Below are 19,931 nucleotides of genomic sequence, written 5' to 3'. Positions count from 1 at the left end.
CACCATGCCGAGTGCCCGGAGACAACTGATCCCACACTTGGACACTCAGAAGAGCTGTTCACTTTTCCATTTGTAGATTCGGGCCTCTTGCCCGGCCATCTTCAAGTGAGTCAAGAGGAGAACGCGCGTAGCGATGCCCAAATATTGGAGCAGCCACGGTCACACGAAGGCAACAGTGGGAAAGTGCAATTACTGTCACAAGAGGTGGATGATGATGATGATGATGATGAGACACAATTGCCAGAAAGTCAGGAGGAGGGCCAGGGTGCGGAAGTGGACTACAAGGTGGTAAATGATATAGTAACTGACCCAACCTGGCAGGGGGACATTCTGAGCAAGGACAGCAGCATACCAGAAGGGAAGCGTAGCACCACAACAGGCAGGAAGAAGCAGTGTGGTGGCTGGAGACAAGGCGGGAAAGCGTTCCTTATAACGCCAACACGACGGAAGTTGCCAGTACAACTGTTAGGTCTTCCCGAGTCTGGTTGTTTTTTAAAGACTCTGCAGATAACCCCAAAAAGGCCATTTGCACCACCTGCCAGGCCAGCTTCAACTAGCAGCCTGACCACCACCAGCATGATCAGGCACATGGCAGAAAAGCACCCGACTAAGTGGGCCGAAAGCCAGGTTCCAGAAACAGTGGCTGCGGGTGACACCACTGCTTCTTCCGCTGTTGTGCGTGCACGCCAATCCCCTGTCCATGGCGCATGCCAAGATGCCTCCCGCCCTGCACGTGTCTTGCACAGCAAGCACTTCCTTGTCCCAGTGCAGCTTCCAGTTGTCCCTACCCCAGTCCTTGAAACGCAAGCGCAAATACACAGCCAATGCTCCACAGGCCACACTACTAAATTCACACATTTCTCGACTGCTTGCGCTCGAAATGTTGCCTTTTTGGCTCGTGGAGAGGGAAGCTTTCCGCAACCTTATGGCAGCGGCCGTCCCTTGGTACTCGGTTCCCAGCCGCCACTTTTTCTCCCGGTGTGCCATCCCCGCATTACACGAGCACGTGTCCCACAACATTACCCATGTCCTCAACAACGCAGTTACTGGGAAAGTCAACCTAACCACGGGCACGTGGACAAGTGCTTGTGGGCAGGGACAGTACATCTCGCTGACGGCACACTGGGTTAATATAGTGGAAGCCGGGACCCAGTCGGACCTTGGGACGGAACACATCCTTCCGACGTCGAGGATTGCGGGCCCCGGGTCAGTCAGGGTTGCCCCCACATTCTACAGCTCCTGCACCTCCTCCTCTTCAGCCTCCATCTCTGAAATGACCACATCAGTTGCAAGCTGGAAGCAGTGCAGCACTGCTTCGGCAAACCGCACAAGACTGAAGAGGTGTGGACAGCTCTTAAAAAGCAAGCAGATCTGTGGCTGACATCGCTGACCCTACAGCGGGTCTGAGGTGAGGCGAGCTCACACACGTACCATGCCTGGCCCATGTTCTTAATCTCGTGTTTCAGCGGTTTCTCAAAACCTACCTGGATCTGTCGGATCTGCTTGTCAAAGTACGCCGCCTGTGTGCCCATTTTAGAAAGTCAGCTACTGCTTCCGACGCCCTTGCCATGCTTCAGCAGTGTTTGTAGCTTCCAACTCACCGACTGATCTGCGATGTCCCCACGCATTTGAACTCTAAATTGCAGATGTTGGGAAGGATTTGTGAGCAGAAGAGGGCAGTTGTTGACTACCAGCATCACAAGGCTATCGGTATTCAGGTCAGACTCCACAGATAAGACCTCAGGAGTGGACATGGATGTCAGACATTTGTACCATCCTCCAAAACTTTGAGGACTCCACCAAGATGGTGAGCGGCGATGACGCCATAATTAGCATCACCATCCCGCTTCTCTGTCTTCTGAAATACTCTCTGCTCACAATTAAAGAGGATGCATTGCAGGTGGAGCACGATGAGATGGAGCAAGGAACCATACAGGGTGACTCCACACAGTCCATTCTCATCTCATCCCAACGTGGATTGGGTGACAATGAGAAAGAGGAGGAAGAACAGTAGCTAGTTTCCTGCGCTATAGATGGTACTACCTGCACAACTGTCATACCGTCTGTTCAGCATGGATGGCCTGAGGACAGGGAGGAAGAGGATGAGGAGGAGAGCATGGTCAGTCGTCCTCTTGGTGAGAATACAGAAGTCTTGCCTCTTTGCAGTCTGGCACACATGGCTGAGTTTATGTTACGCTGCCTTTCCCGTAACCCTCGCATAGTCCAAATTTTGGATGACAGTCATTACTGGTTGGTGACACTTCTAGACCCATGCTACAAGGAGAACTTTCTGTCTCTTATTCCCCTGCAGGACAGGCCTAATAAAATGGGGCAGTACGAGAAGGCCCTTGTTGCGGAATTATTTAAAAAATTCCCATCTGAAAACTCTGGCGGCAGAGGTCACAGTTCGTTGGACAACAAAGGAGTACAGGCAAGAGAGACACAAATGCAATCCAGCAGAGGCAGGGGAACACTATCAAAGTTCTTGGACAGTTTTCTCAGACCCTCCCACAGGCCATGAGGCGTGCGGTATTCTCCCAAGGAAGGAAAAGTTTCAGAAGATGGTGAGGGAGTACCTTGCCGACCGTACCAACGTCCTCCGTGATTCCTCTGTGCCTTATAATTATTGGGTAACCAAGCTGGACATGTGGCATGAACTGGCTCTCTCCGCCTTGGAGGTCCTGGCATTCCCTGCCACTAGCGTTTTGTCAGAGCGGGTTTTTAGTGCTACTGGTGGAATTATAACCGACAGGCGCATCCGCCAGTCAACTGAAAATGCTGACAGGCTGACTCATATAAAAATGAACAAGGGTTGGATTGGGCCAGACTTCTCAACACCACCGAATGATAGCAGCGTAACATAAACTCAAATACAGTGTCTTTTTTTTTTGGGAGGTCTAACTCTATTCCCATGCACTTCTGTCTTCGCACCCAGACATGGTTATATGCTTCCTGATTTTGTCTATTTGCTCTTGTCCTCCTCCTTCTCCGCATCATCCTCCACTAACATATCACCACCACATGTGCCATATCAACATATCTACGTCTCTTGCAAGGGGCATTGGAGTTCCTCCAAATTTTTGTCAGCCGTTTCTTCACTGCATAGGCAAACACTATGGGAGACACACTTCCTAATAATGGCACCATTGTTTTCAGGAGGCTCTCCGACCTCTACGTCTCTTGCAAGGGGCATCGGAGTTCCTCCAAATTTTTGGCAGCCATTGCTTCACTGCATACCCTATATCTGAATAGCAGACCCTCTCCTTTCTAATGGGAACATGTCGTACTCGTTACTGTGGCCCAGCTGTATGTGTCTTTAAATTGTTAGTGGGGTTTTTCCAAATTTTGGCAGCCCTTGCAGTCACAACATGGGCATTACCACTATAGGAGACCTGCTCCTTTATAATGGGAACATTTTTTTTTACTGAGACCCTTGTCTATGTCTCTTCAAAGGGGTATTGGTTTGCTTCCAAATTTTTGGCAAACCTTGCAGTCACTGCATACGGAATAACAGTATAGGAGACCCACTCGTTAATAATGGGAACTACAAAGCATAGCCGACTGCTGGCCCTTTAAGAATAGTAAGGGCCGCCTGATGGCCGTATAAAAATAGTCTTCGTGACTTTCAGAGTCCCTCCATCATAAATGAAACAGGATTTGTCTGATGATGTGTCACACACCACATGGCCAGATAAGGTTGTAAAATTACATTTCCCGGTGAATGCATTTGTATTGGTTGAAAGCAATGCAAAAGTGCAAACAAGCATGAAAAACGCTATGTGTGAACATAGCCCAAGGTGTGGAGGAGCATTTTTGTTTTTGGTTATTTATTTTGCCTTATATACAAGTCATTACCCTGGAAAGGATGTTCCTTAACTTATTTCCCAGGAAAATTCATTTTGGTTTCGTTTTTGTATGCTTTATTGTGAGTCTGTAAAAGTGGCGTAATACCTCTGACAACGCTGTTGACAGCAGTGACCTGGGAGTCAGAAATGCTTCCAGGGTTCTTCCCCATGCTGTTCCCATATCATTTGAGCACTGCTCCCATCAATTTGGGAAATTTTTAGGCCCTCTGCAGACAGAAAAATGCTTGAGTTTCCCATAGACTTACATTGGGCTCGTTACTCAGTCCGAGCACTCGAGCATTCCAATTTGCTCAACTCGAACAATGAGTACCCGAGCATTATAGTGCTCACCCATCACTAGTGGAAAGGGCTTGGATATGAGGTTTGAAGGAGAGATTAGAGTCAAGGGTTACCCCGAGGCCATGAGCTTGCGGGACTGGGGAGAGTGGGTAGTCATTGACTTTGATAGATAGGTCAGGTGGGGGGGTTGAGTGAGATGGTGGAGAGATGATAAATTCGGTTTTATCCATATTAAGTTTTAGGAATCTAGCAGAGAAGAAAGATGAAATAGGGGACAGACATTGTGGGATTCTGGTTATTAAAGAGATGATATCAGGTCCAGAGAGGTAGATCTGTGATGAACCTTGTAGTTCCCTTCACCAAGCTTCTCCACCACCTCATAGGGGTCTTGCCATTTGGACAAGAACTTACTTTCCACTGTGGGAATTAGTACGAGGACTCAGTCCCTAGGGCTGAACTGCCTCACCCTGGCTGACCAGTTCTAGACCCTAGATTGAGCCTCTTGTGCATGGACGAGATGTCCTTTATGATGAGCATCAACTTCACAATCCTCTCCTGCATTTGGGTGACATGCTCGATGACGCTCCGGTGGGGCACGACTTCGGCTTCCCAGGAATCCTTCGCTATATCAAGGAGACCCCTTGGATGTCAGCCATATAGAAGTTCCAATGGAGAGAATCCAGTCGAGGCTTGTGGAACCTTCTGGATAGAAAACAACAGATACGGGAGGAGATAGTCCCAGTCTTGACCGTCCTTCTCTATGACCTTCTTAGGCATACTCTTCAATGTTTTATTTAACCTTTCTACAAGGCCATCCATCTGGGATGGTACACGGATGTATTCAGTTGTGTCTATTGCAGGGCCTCATCACCTTACTCATAAAGGCTGTTCCTTGGTCGGTAAGGATCTCCCCCGGTAATCCGGTCCAGGAAAAAACGTGTACCAACTCGCTATACTTTTCACAGAGGAGTTTCTCAGAGGAACCACTTCAGGGCACCATGTAGCATAGTCAAGGATGACCAATATGTATTTATGCCCACAAGCAGATTTACCAGGGGATGGACCAAGTCCATGGCAATTCGCTCAAGGAGTGTCAGCTCCAGTAAGGGGAGAAATAGGAGAGCAGGGCAGGCCAGGCAGGTGCTGGTAGTGGGGGACTTAATTATTAGGGGAACAGATAGGGCAATCTGTCACAAAGACCGGGATCGTCGAATAGTCTGCTGCCTACCTGGCGCTCGAGTCCGGCACATCGCTGATCGGGTTGACAGATTACTGGGAGGGGCTGGTGAGGACCCAGCAGTCATGGTGCACATTGGCACACATGACAAAGTTAGAGGTAGGTGGAAGGTCCTTAAATATGATTTCAGGGAATTAGGCTGAAGGTGGTATTCTCTGAAATACTGCCTGTACCATGTGCCACGCCAGAGAGGCAACGGGAGATTAAGGAGATAAATAAGTGGCTCAGGAATTGGGGTAGGAAGGAGGGGTTTGGATTCCTGGAGAACTGGGCCGACTTCTCAGTTGGCTACAGGTTCTACGCTAGGGACGGGCTGCACCTCAATAGGAAGGGTGCAGCTGTGATGGGGGAGAAAATGGCTAGAAGGTTGGAGGAGTGTTTAAACTAGGGATTGGGGGGAAGGTATGCATTTTATAGGTGGGGAAGAGAGTGCAGATAGTGACCTGGGCACAAATAAAGAAATTGGGGGTGGGGTTAGAACAGTTGATATAGTAAGAAGGAATATAGGTACAGAGAGATACATAAAATGCATGTACACTAATGCCAGAAGCCTCACCAACAAAATGGAGGAATTAGAATTAATTTTGTTGGAAAATAATTATGACATGGTGGGGATATCTGAGACATGGCTAGATGAGAGCCATGACTGGGCAGTTAATTTACAGGGTTATAGTCTGTTCAGAAATGACCGTACAAACAAGCGAGGGGGGTGTGTGTTTATATGTAAAATCATCCTTAAAACCCATCTTACGTCAGAATATATGTGAATCTAATGAAAATGTAGAGTCCCTGTGGGTGGAGATAAGGGGAGGGGAAAAAATAATAGATTACTGATAGGGGTTTGTTATAAGTCTCCAAAAATAATGGAAGCAGCAGAGAATATCCTTAGAAAGCAAATAGATGAACCAGCAACTCAAGGAGAAGTCATTATTAGGGGAGACTTCAACTACCCTGAAATACATTGGGGACCGGAAACCTGTAGTTCCAGCAAAGGTAATAGGTTTTTGACAACTGTGAGGGACAATTACCTTTCACAACTGTTTCAGGAACCAACAAGAAGGGGGGCACTGCTAGACCTAATATTAACTAACAGGCCAGACCGCATATCAAATATACGAGTTGGGGGTCACTTGGGTAATAGTGATCACAAAATAATAAGTTTTCATGTATCCTTTAATAAGATGTGTAGTAGAGGGGTTACAAGGACACTAAACTTCAGGAAGGCAAATTTCCAACGGTTGAGTGATGATCTTAGTTCAATAAACTGGGATGATATCCTGAGACATAAAGCTACACAAAGCAAATGGGAGACATTTATTAGCATCCTGAATAGGACCTGTGCACAATACACTGTGTTCCAAATTATTATGCAAATAATATTTTCTCAGATTTTCCCAAATTACCTATATGAATTGCAGTCATTGTAATTTTTCCAGTCAAATAACTATTAGAGTACAATTGAAAGGTTTTTGTACAAACTGCCTATGATAACAGGATATTTTTAAAAAAATAAAACACTCAAACTGCACTCAAAATGCATGTTCCAAATTATTATGCACAGCAGAGTTTTCAACCTTTTCATTTTAATAAACAAAAATGACAAAAAAATGGTCATTTTTGAAATTATAAGCATTAGCAGGTTATTAAAAACTGAAATCAAACAGTTTTCAACTCAAAACTTTATTCTAGGTGATGTTACATTTGCACATAGGACCCCTTGTCCGAAAGGAGCTTCTGAACTCTCTCGTCCATTGAATTTGTCAGGTTTTGGATGGTTTCTGCTACAATTGTTTTGCATGAGGACAGAATACCCTCCCAGAGCTGTTGCTTATATGTGAACTGCCTCCCGCCAATATAGACAATCCTTTTGATGATGCTGCAGAGGTTCTCAATGGGGTTAAGGTCAGGGGAGCATGGGGGCCACACCATAAGTTTGTCCCCTTTTATGCCCATAGCAGCCAGAGATGCAAATGTGTTATGTGCAGCATGAGACGGTGCATTATCATGCATGAAAATGATCTTGCTGCGGAATGCACGGTTCTTCTTCTTGAACCATGGCAGGAAGTGCTGTTTGAGAAACTCAACATACATTATGGAGTTCATCTTTACCCCTTCAGGGATCCTAAAGGGGTCGACAATCTCTCTCCCCATGATTCCAGCCCAAAACATTACTCCACCTCCTCATTGTTGGCGCCGTAGCCGTGTTTGCATGGGGTGTCCATCAACCAGCCATCCTCCACTCCATCCATCTGGACCATCGAGCGTTGCACGGCACTCATCGGTGAACAAAACAGTTCGATGGTCCAGATGGATGGAGTGGGCATAAAAGGGGTCAAGCTTAAGGTGTGGCCCCCATGCTCCCCTGACCTCAACCCCATTGAGAACCTCTGGAGCATCATCAAAAGGAGTGTCTATGATGGCGGGAGGCAGTTCACATCTAAGCAACAGCTCTGGGAGGGTATTCTCTCCTCATGCAAAACAATTGTAGCAGAAACCATCCAAAACCTGACAAATTCAATGGACGAGAGAGTTCAGAAGCTCCTTTCGGACAAGGGGTCCTATGTGCAAATGTAACATTACCTAGAATAAAGTTTTGAGTTGAAAACTGTTTGATTTCAGTTTGTAATAACCTGCTAATGCTTATAATTGCAAAAATGACCATTCTTTTGTTCTTTATTAAAATGAAAAGGTTGAAAACTCTGCTGTGCATAATAATTTGGAACATGCATTTTGAGTGCAGTTTGAGTATTTTATTTTTTTTTAAATATACTATTATCATAGGCAGTTTGTACAAAAACATTTCAATTGTACTCTAATAGTTATTTGACTGGAAAATTACAATGACTGCAATTCATATACTGTAGGTAATTTGGGAAAATCTGAGAAAATATTATTTGCATAATAATTTGGAACACAGTGTATATACCCTATGGGAATAAACATGTTAAAAATAAGAGGAAACCACTATGGCTAAATAGAGCTGTAAGGGGCGCAATAAGTGACAAAAAGAAAGCATTTAGAAAACTAAAGCAAGTAGGTAGTGATGAGGTATTAAATAAATACAGAAAATTAAATAAATTCTGTAAAAACCAAATCAAGGCAGCAAAGATTGAGACAGGGAGACTCATTGCCAGAGAAAGTAAAAATAATCCCAAAATATTCTTTAACTACATAAATCGTGAGAAACTAAAAAATGATAGTGTTGGCCCCCATAAAAATAGTCTGGGTCAAATGGTGGATGAGGATGAGCAAAAAGCCAATATGCTAAATGATTTTTTTTCAACCGCATTTACACAAGAAAATCGCATGACAGAAAACATGATCAGTGATGACAAAAATTCTCCATTAAATGTCACTTGCTTAACCCAGCAGGAAGTACGGCGGCGTCTAAAAATCACTAAAGTTGACAAATCCCCGGGCCCGGATGGGATACACCCGCGAGTACTGCAGGAATTAAGTAATGTCATAGATAGACCATTATTTTTAATCTTGAAAGATTCCATAATAACAGGGTCTGTACCACTGGCGTATAGCTAATGTGGTGCCAATATTCAAAAAGGGGACAAAAACTGAACTTGGAAATTCTAGGCCAGTAAGCTTAACCTCTACTGTGGGTAAAATCCTGGAGGGTTTCCTAAGAGATGCTATACTAGAGTATCTGAAGAAGAATAACCTCATGACCCAATATCAACATGGGTTTACAAGGGACCGTTCCTGTCAAACTAATCTGATCAGTTTTTATGAGGAGGAAAGTTCCGGACTGGACCAAGGAAATGCAGTGGATTTTGTGTATATAGACTTTTCACAATCTTTTGATACAGTTCCACACAAAAGGTTGATACATAAAATGAGAACAATGGGGATAGGGGAAAATATATGTATGTGGGTTAATAACTGGCTCAGTGATAGGAAACAAAGGGTGGCTATTAATGGAACATACTCAGACTGGGTCTCAGTTAACAGTGCGGTAACACAGGGGTCAGTATTGGGCCCTCTTCTTTTTAACATATTTATTAATGACCTTGTAGGGGGCATACAGAGTAGTATTTCAATATTTGCAGATGACACTAAACTCTGCAGGGTAATCAATTCTGAGGAGGACAATTTTATATTACAGGAGGATCTATGTAAACTAGAAGCTTGGGCTCATAAATGGCAAATGAGCTTTAATGGGGATAAATATAAGGTAATGCACTTGGGCAAAGGAAATAAAATGTATAATTATATACTTAATTGTAAAACACTGGGCAAAACTGTCACTGAAAAAGACCTGGGTGTATTGGTGGATAACAAGCTCACGTTTGGTGGCCAGTGTCAGGCAGCTGCTGCAAAGGCAAATAAAATAATGGGATGCATTAAAAGAGGCATAGATGCTCATGATCATAATTATACCTCTATACAAGTCACTAGTGCGACCACACTTAGAATACTGTGTACAGTTCTGGTCTCCGGTGTATAAGAAAGACATAGCTGAACTAGAGAGGGTGCAGAGAAGAGCAACCAAGGTTGTTAGAAGACTGGGGGGTCTGCAATACCAAGACAGGTTATTACACTTGGGGTTAGTTAGTTTGGAAAAACGAAGGCTTAGGGGTGATCTTATTACTATGTACAAGTATATGAGGGGACAGTACGAAGACCTGTCTACTGATCTTTTTACTCTGAGGCCTGAGACGGGGACAAGGGGGCATCTTCTACGTCTGGAGGAAAGAAGGTTTAATCATAATCACAGACGCGGATTCTTTACTGTAAGAGCAGTGAGACTATGGAACTCTCTGCCGCATGATGTTGTAATGAGTGATTCACTACTAAAATTTAAGAAGCGCCTGGATGCCTTTCTTGAAAAGTATAATATTACAGGTTATATATACTAGATTCCTTGATAGGGTGTTGATCCAGGGATCTAGTCTGATTGCCGTATGTGGAGTCAGGAAGGAATTTTTTCCCCAAGGTGGAGCTTAGTGTTTTCCACATGGTTTTTTTTTGCCTTCCTCTGGATCAACATGTTAGGCTATGGGTTAAGTAGATGGACTTAGTCTTCCTTCAACCTTAAAAACTATGTTACTAGGTTACGTCTGGGCCAATAGAACCTCCGCACAACCCGTTCTAAAGTTTTATCCACGTCCAAATGGTCAAGACATGTGAATGGACCATGTTCATCTTTCTCCGTCTACATGGTCATGGTACCAACAATTGCTCCACTATTTCCTCTCTGACCTTAGTAACCCTGTACAATAAGTCCCCACTCAACATAAAATAGGGAAATCTGGTGTCAGCCCCTGGCTCTTGCACTATAACGTTTAAGACGGTTACATTATTGAATTCCTCCTTTAGAGTTAGCTCCCCATTCTGGGCAGACCCAACATTTTCGCCGGTCACCCCTAAATCTGATATGTTAGCCCCAAGGGTCACTACCTCGTCATCCCCCACAAAGACATAGAAGGGAAACTCGTCAGACTCTGAGTGTGGTGACAGTTCTTTAGGGGCGACCTGGCTCTTAATCGAGCAATGTCATCCTCCCTCAAAAGTCCCAAAACAAACAAAAGTCGTGACCTATAATAATGGGGTGCAGTAAGTCCTAGACCATGCCAATCTCGTAGGACTCAGTATCTGGGCACATTTCAATGTCCACTCTGGCCACTGGATAGTCTTTAGCATCCTCGTGAAAGCAATTGACTTCAACTTTCTTCCCAGGGATAAGCTGGAGAGGAAATGTGGCCCTCACGAGGGTCACCAAACTTCCTGAGCCTAGCATTCCAGTCACTAGCCGACCATTCCCCATTACAGGACAAGCTTGTGGCCCCTTGTTGTGCTGAAAGTTCGCACTGCAATCTGGATACACATAGTATGAACAGTGGCGACCCAGGCTACAGTCCATCTGCCTGCGTCGCCACAGTCCAACAGGGGGCTATATGGCCTGGGCCGTGACATTTCCAGCATATAATATTGCCAGCTGGGACTTTTGGCATAATTTCCACTGAGCCTTTCGACCTTGGACACCCCACCCCTTTTTGGGTCTCTGCCCCCTGTTGGGACCACCAGTGTGGAGTATGCTGCCTCCCCAAGGAACCATCGACCCGCTGATTTCTTTTGAACGTCTGACCAGGTCATCGGAAAGGATTGCACAAACTGGTAAATTACCACTTGCTCTACCATCTGCGCAGGGGTAGAGGACTTTGCCTGCAACCATTTTTGGACGTGGTTCAGCAAATCAAACATTTGGTAGCGAAGGGGTTTGTCACTGTGATATGCCCAGCGGTGGACCCTTTGTAACCTGACATTGTCACTCTCAAGCACGTCTTTTAAGGCTAAGTCATAGTAGGCCTTCTGGAGCTCCCCCGTTAAGTATGGCACCAGCATTTCCGCCTATTGCTCTAGCTAGAGTTTCTCCCTATCGGCGACCCTTTCAAAAATGGTCAAAAAGAACTGTATGTCATCACACTTGGTCATTTTCTGCAGGGTTCTCCTTACCGCCTTCAGGATGGGAAAATCATCAGCTGACCTTTGAGTCGAATCTGCCGCCATGCCACGAACCTCTGTTGATTAAGCAGCTTATTTGGCTCCTGTTGCGCCAGCTGTTGGTACTGCTGCTGCAGCTGGGCTTGTACCAGGTGTTTCACTAGGTTCTCCATGCTATCTGACGTTATTTTCTGGCTTATGGCTGCCTTCGCCCAGGGCATGCAGTACCTTTGTAGTAGTTACACGTGTTCCCTGGGAACGCTGCCCGCACTTCTAACACCAATTGTGGGAATGCTACTCACTTTGGTGCGTGGTTAATTAACACAGGAACCGTTTCCATTTAAATGTCCTTGCTGGGTTATTGGTTCTTCAATAACCACGTCACAAGTATAGGAAAATAAACGGCCTTTCAATGCAGGCAAAACAAAGTAAACCGTTCCAACAATGGCACTTTAGAGACAGTCCAGAACACACAGGCTGGATAGTATCCAGTACACTGGCTCAGTTTGGAGATAACACACAGGAGGACTTCTTACCTCCACACACACAGACCACGTGTCAAAACAAACAGACTCCATTTTGCCCTATGGATCACACCCAGGGGTGGGTATGTGGGCAGCCAGGCCTACCCATCTCTCAAGCTGCCCCTTAAACCCTGGTCCAAAAGCACAAAACAAGCCTCTTAGTACTATGTGCACTAGAGCAATACTCCAGGTTTACATCACAGAGGACAACCACCTCTGTGATACATACCTCCCATCAACTATGTGTCAGGAAAGCCACCTTACATCATCTTAGGCCGAACAAGGAGTTAAGATCTGTCCACATGGCTTCTCTTACACATCAAATACACACACGGCTCCGCTCCGTGCACCTCATACACACACGGCTCCGCTCCGTACACCTTGTACACACACGGATCCGCTCCCTACACCTCGTACACACACGGCTCCGTTCCGTACACCTCGTACACACACGGCTCCGCTCCGTACACCTCGTACACACACGGATCCGCTCCCTACACCTCATACACACACGGCTCCGTTCCGTACACCTCGTACACACACGGCTCCGCTCCCTACACCTCGTACACACATGGCTCCGCTCCATACACCTCGCACACACACGGCTCTGCTTCGTACACACACAGCTCCTCTCCTTACATATCCTATACACACACGGCTCCGCTCCATACACCTCGTACACACACGGCTCCGCTCCGTACACCTCGTACACACACGGCTCTGCTCCGTACACCTCGTACACCCGCGGCTCCGCTCCGTACGCCTCGTAAACACGCAGCTCCTCTCCGTACACCTTGTACATGTGTCACCCTGACCTGGATGCCACAAGTGTAATTAAAGCTGTGTCTGAGAGCAAGGGGGAGGTTCTCTAGTCAGGGGAACATTAGCATGCAATGCCTCATGTCTCAGGCCAGTAGGGGGAGCTGGCTGCCCCTATAAAAGCTGGTACTGAGGGCAGGGTTAGAGAGAACTGGACGACCTGCCTCAGCACTGAGAGGTGTCCCAGAGCAGAGAGGGACAGTTGTGTTGCACCTAAGAGGAAGTGTGGCAGGAGGAGAGCCACAAGCCAGAGACAAGAGGCGAAGAGAGCCTGTCTTGGCAGAGAAAAGACTTAATTTTACCAGACTTTGGTGTCTGAGGCTGGAAGGATTCCACATCCCCCAGCAGAGAACCAGTCCACAAGGGACTGTACATTCCTTGGGCTAAGAAGCCTGGAGGCCCTGCCACAACCGAAGGGACCAGTAAAGCCGTACAAGGCTGGGAGCAGAAAGGAACCCACGTCGCAGGCCATACAGGCGAGAATACACGGAAAGCTCGGAAACGTGGGCTGTTACCCTATCAGGAGGAGATAGCCAGAAGGAGCGCAGAAAGCACGGTAGGCCTACACCCTCACCCTGACCAGGGCCAATTTCCCCGTTGCTCTCAGACATCCAGGTCCCCTACTAGCCGGGACTGTTGGTGGGTCAGTTTACCTGTTTAGTAAAGACCCTGGACTGCAACCTGTTGTCTGTGTGCTCCTTGTTCCTCCAGCACTATCAGCACTGGGACTCTCACTACCATCACTCCCACCATCCACTATACTGCCCTGGGGCCGCACTCTTCCCGTGGGGAGTCACACTACCATAGCTGCACACCTCATCAGTCCCAGCGGTCTGCATGCAGCGGCGGTTCCTAATAACCGCAAATCCACGGGTGGCGTATTCGGACATAAACATCAGCACATAAGGGACTACCACTGGCCTGACCACCCTGAGCCACGGAACCGGGTTTCCACTACTACTCCCACCGTTCCCCCTATTGCCCGGATCCGAGTGCCCCACGGCCCAGGGGGCGAGTCAGCTTTGGCGTAGTCGGTAGGATTTCGTGCCCGCAACCACCGGGTACTGCGTGCCTGAAAAAGACTTTTGTAACTTACCTGTGGCGAAGTTTCCCGCCGTCCGGAGTCGTTTCCCGCCATCCGGAGCCGATTCCCGCCATCAGACGCCATCTTGCACCGTTTCCCGCCGTCCGGAGTCGTTTCCCGCCATCCGGAGCCGATTCCCGCCATCGGACGCCATCTTGGACCGTTTCCCGCCGTCTTCCCGCCATCCGCGGCTGCTTCCCGCCATCGGACGCCATCTTCAGGACGCCGCGCGGGAAGAAGAGGGGCGTCGACGTCAAAACCGTGCGAGATCCGAAGCTCCGCCCCACGCACCGACGCTGCGCAAGGTCCTGGAAGGGAGAGAGAGCGACGCTGACGTCATCAGGACGCGACGCCAGGTCCTCGTCCATAGCAGCAGCAGCGGAGCCGCGGCCTACAGAAGAGGATCGTCGGAAGGTAGGCCACGCTTAACTAGGGGGGAGGAAGATGTCGGACACAGAGGCGCCCACTACCACCAACGGAGCTGCAGCAGCGGTGATGCCCTTTTCCCTGCCCTACATCCCTGGAGCGGCCTGGCTGCCCAAATACTCAGGGGAGCCCCATGCCCTAACTGACCTCAAGGAAAGGCTGTACAGTTTGTTCCAGGTTTACCCCCTGACAGAGGAACAGAGGATTAGCATACTAACGGGGCAGTTAACTGGCGCAGCCCAAAGGGAGGTAAAATCATGGCCCACTGAGGAGAAAAGGACTGTGAAGGGTATTCTGGCCCGGCTGCGGGGTACCTTTGATACACGTACCTCCGCTGAGATTAAAATGAGGTTCTATGGATGTAAGCAGCGGGCGCAGGACAGCATCAGAGACTATGCCCTAAATCTGCAGGAAGCCTTGAGGGCTATTCAACAAACTGACCCTGGCAGTGTGCAGGAAACCGATAAGCTGCTAACAGAACAATTCATAGAAGGTCTGCTGTCTAGCGCCCACAGGGCCCAACTGCGCCTCATGTTCTTTCAGAACCCCGACCTGACCTTTGCCCAATTTAAGGACAGGGCCATAAGGGTGCTCCGTGAATCTGCAACCAGTGGCGCTATAAACCCCCGGCGCCCTGCTATCACCTACCACCAGGAGGCGGCGCCCTCCTCGATGGACTCCGTGGAGGCTGATGCACAGGCCCTGAACCAAGCCCCGTCAAAAGATCTGCACCACCAAGTCCAGGAGCTGACCAGGAGCGTCGCAGCGTTGACCAGGACCGTCCAGGCGTTGCAAGTGGACCCGTCAAGACCCATCGAGCTGGCTTCAAGTCCGGAGGATGTCCCGTGGCGTCGACAGAGGAGGATCCCGTCGTTCCGAGGGAGGCCCACAGACCGCTACGCAGAGGATGGACAGCTCATTTGCCGTCGATGCAACCAGCCCGGACACATTTCCAGGTACTGTAATTTAAACGGGTCCAACCTGGGGCAGAGGGCCGACCCCCAGGCATAAGATCACCAGGCCATTATAATTGGCGTGATAAGTACGTTGGGGGGCGCCCGGTTTTACCCGTGGTGCTGGACGGTATCCCCATGAGCGCCTTGCTGGATACTGGGTCGCAAGTAACCACAATCCCTTATGTACTTTTTAAGCAGTATTGGACTGATGCTGATATCACACGGTATCCAGACAGTAACTTGAGCATCATCGCCAGTAATGGCTTACCCGTGCCGCAGATGGGGTTCAAGGAGATGACCATTAAAATTGGTAAAGTTGAACTGCCGGCACAGGGAGTGATTATTGTGGACATTGACCATCATGAAAGTCACCCTAAAATAACTGTGGGTACTAACGTAATTGAAAATTGTCTTTCAGAGGTAATTGTAATTCTACAACAGGTGGCGGTGAATGCTAGTTCCAGCCAACAGAGGGTCCTCAACAAGGAGATAAAAGCCCTGATGAGACGGCAGCAGGTAGAATTGTCTGGTGGTGAGATCGGTAGCGTAAGACTCAGTGATCCATTCCCTAATTTCCATGCCTCCCAAAAGTGAAATGATGATCTGGTGTCGGACTGCAATCGGGTTGAGAGGTAGAGACTACCAAGCCATGGTAGAACCCGTGTACTCAGACAGCAGGCCCACCATTTTGACAGCCCGGGGGGTGGTTGATGTCCGTCATGGGAGGGTGCCCGTCCGCATCCTCAACATTGGGGAGAGGGAAGTACACTTACCCAGGTACGCTACACTCGCCAAACTGTTTGTTGTCGAACACCAAGCTATCAGGGCCGTGGAACCCTTGCCTCCATCTCCTCAGGCGGAGGGTAATGGCTCCCAGAAACAAAAGGAGGACTGGTGCCAGAAACTCCACGTGGGTGCTGACTCCACTCCCCTGCACCAAAAACAAGGAGTCTACCGGGTGGTACAGGAGTACGAGAGAGTCTTTAGTAAGCACCCGCTAGACTTCGGCAGAGTAAAAGGGATAGAACACCACATCCCCACAGGGAGCCACCCACCAATAAAAGAGAGGCACAGACCTGTACCCCCTGCACATTATCAGAACGCCAAGGGTATGCTGCGGGAAATGAAAGAAGCTAGGGTCATTAGAGATAGCTGTAGCCCCTGGGCAGCCCCCTTGGTTCTGGTGAAAAAGAAAGACGGCACCATGAGAATGTGCGTGGACTATAGACAAATCAACCGTATCACCCACAAAGACGCATATCCGCTGCCTAGAATAGAGGAGTCTTTAGCCGCACTAAAATCTGCTAACTTCTACTTTGGACCTTACTAGCGGGTACTGGCAGGTTCCTGTGGCAGAGGCTGACAAGGAGAAGACCGCCTTCACCACCCCGATGGGACTGAGCGAATTCAACTGTATGCCTTTCGGGCTCTGCAATGCACCAGGGACCTTCCAGCGGCTGATGGAATGCTGTCTAAGGCACCGAAACTTCAAGACGGTCCTCCTTTACCTGGACGACGTGATCGTCTATTCGAAGACCTACGAGGACCATCTCAAGCACCTGGCCGAGGTGTTCGAAGCCCTGGCAGGCTATGGCCTGAAGGTGAAACCATCGAAGTGTCACCTGCTGAAACCAAAGGTCCAGTACCTAGGGCACGTGGTAAGTGCGGAAGGAGTAGCCCCCGACCCTGACAAGGTCACGGCAATCAAGAGCTGGCCAAGCCCCTCGAACATCAAAGAGGTGAGACAGTTTCTCGGGTTGGTAGGCTACTACCGAAGGTTCATCCCCGGGTTCACTAAGATGGCAGCTCCTATGCAGGACCTCCTGATCGGACAGTCTAAGTCCAGGAGTCAAAAGCCACCCTTCAAGTGGGATAAACCGGAAGAGGAGTCCTTCCGCCAGCTAAAGATGGCCCTCACGGGGGATGAGATCCTGGCCTACCCTGATTACGGCCAGCCTTTCATTCTCCACACAGATGCCAGTAATGTGGGACTGGGAGCCGTACTGCCGTACTGTCCCAAAACCAACAGGCCAGAGAACGGGTGATCGCATACGCCAGTCGGAAGCTGAGGCCCACCGAGAGGAACCCGGAGAATTACAGCTCCTTCAAGCTAGAATTCTTGGCGGTGGTGTGGGCCGTGACGGAACGCTTCAAGCATTACCTGGCCTCCGCAAAGTTCACCGTGTACACGGACAACAACCTGTTGACACACCTGGACAATGCAAGACTGGGTGCCCTGGAACAGCGGTGGATGGCCCGTCTCTCCAACTATGACTTCGTGATCAAGTACCGGGCAGGCAAAACCAACGCGAACGCCCTATCAAGGATGCCTCACTTACCTGAAGGTGACGAGGACCCAGAAGAGCTGGAGGAGGTAGAACTCCCCGCGTTTCACCGGTATGGAGCCGCTCAACACTCTCACCGCGTGAAGGAGGAGGATCTAACAACTGTGATGATGAATCCCCTACCTCACCACAGCTGGGCCAAGACCCAAGATAGTGACCCTGCAGTCCGCCTGGTGAAAGATCTGCTGACCCGGGAGGACGCCCGCCTAGATCCAGATGCCCCAGAGGAAGCCAAGCAGCTATGGAAGGAGAAGAGCAAGCTGTTCCTCTACGAAGGCAAGTTGTGCAGAAGGATTGTTAACCACCGGACGCACGAGCTGACCTGGCAAGTCGTGGTCCCAAGGCGAGATGCAGCTATGGTCCTGGGGGCTTACCATGACAGAGCGGGGCACTTCGGTTGGAAGAAACTGGAGTTCCTGCTAAGAGGAAGATTCTTTTGGGTCGGCATGAGAGGAGCAGTAGAAAAGTGGTGCAGAGACTGTGGCCCTTGTCACCTGAGGAGGAAGGACCGCACCAGCCAGAAGACACCCTTGAGGCCCATCATCACCACGCAGCCTCTTGAGCTGGTAGCTCTGGACCACGTCAAATTGGCTCCCAGCCGGTCAGGATACATCTATGCCCTGACAATCGTGGACCACTATTCCCGTTTTCTAGTGGTGGTCAACGGTAAAGGACTTGACAGCCCAAACAGCGGCCAGAGCCTTCCAGCAATACTTCTGCCGTCCACACGGGTATCCGGAACAGGTCCTGACAGACCAGGGTCCAGCGTTTGAAGCTGAAATCTTCCAGGAGTTCTGCAACCTCTATGGCTGTAAGAAGATTCGTACAACGCCTTACCACCCCCAAACCAACGGGATGTGTGAGAAGATGAACAATATAGTCATTGATCTCCTGAAGACGTTGCCCCTGGAGGAACGCAGCCTGTGGCCAGAAAAACTGCCGGACCTGATAGACCTATACAACAATATCCCGGTGAATGCTACAAACTGCACCCCGGCTTACCTGATGCGAGCTAGACCAGGTAAGCTGCCCGTAGACCTGGAGATGGGAGTCCTAATACCTGAGGACACCTCCCCGGATGCGGACTGGGATACGGAAAGGCAACTGCAGTACAAGAAGGTACAGGAGAGTGTGGAGAAGAGCCTGGCCCAGGTGAGAGAGAGGCAAGAAAAACTCTTCAATCAACACGCCCCTGCTGGTCCCCTAGAACCTGGTGAGCAAGTCCTAAAGCGGAAGAGAAGGCTACATAAGTTGGACGACCAGTGGGAAAGGGAACCCTACACCGTACTGCAGTCTGATCACGACAACCCGAAGGTGTGCGTAATCACCAAGGACGGAGGAGAAACCACTAGTGTCGTCTCCAGAGACCACCTCAAAAGGTGCCCCGAGCAACTCCGTAGTGCAGAAGAGGATCAGAGTGACCTTGAACCCGCAGAGGACAAGGAAGAAATGATCAGCACCGTTCTCGGAGAGTTCCCTCAGTCCTGGACTCGCATAAATGATGCCATAGTGGTACCCGTCCTGCATTTCCTGCAACCGGTCCAGCAACAACCAACACCAGAGCCGGAAGGTGAAGAGGAGCAAGCGGTTCCAGAGGCAGAAGAGCCTGTTCCAGCAGCCCAGGAGAGTCAACCCTCTGCTGACAGTGAGCCTGCCATGCCTGCGGTAAGCCAAAGAACCCGCAGACAGCTGCCTGCCCTACCTGTACACCCAGCTGGTAGCTGTATCCCTAACGCTAGTGGGGAAAGCCAGGTTGGTCCACCACCAGACAGTGGGCTACGTAGGTCAACCAGGAGCACAAAGGGACAGATACCCGCTCGCTGGAGAATATAGAGTGTACTAAAATTGTAAATAACCCTGTTGCAAAATGTTGAAATGTTTGTAAAGTTACCTGCATGTTTATTAATAGTGTGTTTCAGTTTCTTGCAGCTACCGTAAG

At 49.0% G+C, this 19,931-nt stretch overlaps 1 protein-coding gene and 1 pseudogene across 2 annotated transcripts in view; one reads left to right on the top strand and one right to left on the bottom strand.

Moving 5' to 3' along the window:
* LOC141201473 (uncharacterized) overlaps positions 1-19,931 on the bottom strand; it is a 323,215-nt gene that overhangs the window by 243,073 nt on the left and 60,211 nt on the right. The gene's annotated exons all lie outside the window — the stretch shown is intronic.
* Positions 1-19,931, top strand: part of LOC141201447 (uncharacterized) — a 93,563-nt pseudogene that overhangs the window by 48,157 nt on the left and 25,475 nt on the right.

This window comes from Phyllobates terribilis, unplaced genomic scaffold, assembly GCF_046119375.1.
Source record: "Phyllobates terribilis strain yellow unplaced genomic scaffold, ASM4611937v1 Scaffold_116__1_contigs__length_5312468, whole genome shotgun sequence".
NCBI classification, from domain to species: domain Eukaryota; kingdom Metazoa; phylum Chordata; class Amphibia; order Anura; family Dendrobatidae; genus Phyllobates; species Phyllobates terribilis.
Note: the sequence above shows the minus strand (reverse complement) of the source record. Positions and strands in the feature narration are given on the sequence as shown.